The sequence below is a fragment of the Vigna radiata genome, chromosome 1, assembly GCF_000741045.1.
Source record: "Vigna radiata var. radiata cultivar VC1973A chromosome 1, Vradiata_ver6, whole genome shotgun sequence".
NCBI classification, from domain to species: domain Eukaryota; kingdom Viridiplantae; phylum Streptophyta; class Magnoliopsida; order Fabales; family Fabaceae; genus Vigna; species Vigna radiata.
This window is the reverse complement of record NC_028351.1, coordinates 18,310,770-18,313,202: the sequence shown is the minus strand read 5'-3', so window position 1 is coordinate 18,313,202 and position 2,433 is coordinate 18,310,770.

Below are 2,433 nucleotides of genomic sequence, written 5' to 3'. Positions count from 1 at the left end.
AACTCAGACTCTAAAGACAAATTCCTAAAATGCCTAGCTAACCTATGAAAAGTCCTATCAATCTCAGGATCAAAGGATGGTATGAGTCCAGGATTTCCTCTAGTCATGCACTAAATCACAACACCCTATAATCATGAAACAATAGCACAAAAATTCAAAACACAGAAACAACACAAGAAAACATAAAGACTATCACAACACATCAAAACACAATCACTAGACACACAATCACAGACAAAAGACTTAATACTGAACCGTTGGTCCTCGGCAACGGCGCCAAAATTTGATGGGTGTCGCCGCCCAATCAAATTAGATGTTCAATTAAAGTGTAGTATAAACTAGGGAATGACCCCTAGGTCGTCTCCCAAAGACCAATTTCGCGGTTCAATAATCGAGTCTAACATGAAAGGGGGGGGGGTTTGAAAAGTTTGTGAATATGGAAAAATTAAATCAAAATAAACTAATCTTACAACTCAAACTAATTTAAAGATAAAGTAAATAAACAACATATTTTCTTTTCTGACTCACGTGACCACATTTACCTTTACTAAATAAATTCAAATTGCAATTGGCCCAAAAATTCACCCTCTGGCCGTGACCTCCTGCCATCAACATGGTTAATCATGCTTGCTTCTCCATACAGCACGTGACACCACTAGCTTTTTGTTTAATTGAAATTGGTTGCAACATCCAATTTGCTGATCACGTGAATTTCTCCAAGGAAATCAGCGCTTCCCAAGGCAAAGAAATGGACCCATGGCTGTCAAGAATTTATCCAACTCATTTAACATCATTGAATCCAACAAATTGACACTTCAATCTAAATGGAATAAAATCAAGGACCAACTAAAGCTTCTATCTCAACCGGACCCGTCAATCAATCACTCAAACTACGATCAATGCCTGCAAGTGTGCGTTTCATACTCTGAATCCGTGGGCTTCCTTAATCTCCTTTCCAATTTCAAAGAACATTTTGGTGCAGGCTTAGCCAAATTGATTTATGTCTCCCTTGCAACCAGCCAGCTTCAATCAATACCCACTGGACCGAGAAGCTCCCATTGCTATTCATCAAATGAAATTAAAGCAAATGTGCCATCAATTGAAACATGGCTTTCCGAAGACAATCATTCACGTGTGCCTCTCTTCTTCTTGCAATTAAATAAAGCTATTTCCTTCCATCAACATTAATTATCTGCTGCCTTCAAATGTCCCATCATCTCCTACTAATCTAATCTACTTCTTCATCATTTCAAAGCAAAAGAGGTGCCGTAAAATGCAGCAGCCATGACCCCTAAATGAAGATAACCAACTAATTGATTAAAGTAAAGAAATGGAGAATGTACTTTCTTCAAGCAACGTGTAAACCCATCTACATCAAGTTATCACTTCCACCAAAAGGTGGAATAGGTCTTGCTTATTACTTCCCCCTTATCCATGACCATACTTCTCGACAAATGTGATTTGGTTGTGAAATGCCGAGACAGCAACAGCAAAAGAAACGGAATGCACTCTTCTTGCCAAAGTCAAATACAATTGTTTCTATTTAAAGAAGATAAATGGACATGAGGTATGTGAATGTGACTGTTCAGCAAAGAATTAATACCAAGCTTCATAAAAAGATGAAAGGAAAAAAAACATGCTTCATTCAACCATCAAGAAAAACCGTGAGCCCCTTATCATCCTCTCTTCTAGAGAACGTAACAAGCAAGCCAAAAAATAAAATTCCCCCAAAGTATGTGACGGCACACCACCCTAGGTCTGAGAATGAGTCACAAAATTGAGAGGGTGGGGTCCACCCAAAACCTTAATGCCACATCATGTTTTTACAATTTGGGCTTTGCCTACACTATAAAAAATTAGCCCAAAATCATAAAACATTTGTCTACAAATTCTAAAACACTAGATTAAAGTTTAATTAATTCTAAAAAGAAATTGTAGAAATTCTTCAATTGCTTGTGCCCTTCCAAAAGTCTCCCAGTGTATTTCCAAAATTTCCCTGAAAATGAAAATGGGAATAATCATGCTCAAATAATTCAAATTAATTAAAATATGAATTATTGGTCTAATTAAACCCAAATAGTGAAAATGATACAATAACTAAGAATTAAGCCTAAATCATCAACACAATTCGGCGCGAAAAACTAAGTTAATGGTATAAAATATCGACTCATCAATCCTTGACTGTGATATTCCCATATTTATTGATCCAATGTATTTTATAAGGTTTAGGATGGGGTTGCACAACAAGATCTAATTTTTCAACCAATCTAGTGTTACAACAATTAGAGCACGAACCACTATCAACAATGAGAGAACAAATGTTATTTAGAATTTGACATCTTGTGTGAAAGAGAGTCTCTCTTTGTGATAGGTGTTCTTCACTGGATTGGTTATCAAATATTTTTTTGATCATGAGAAGTTGCCCTTCACAAG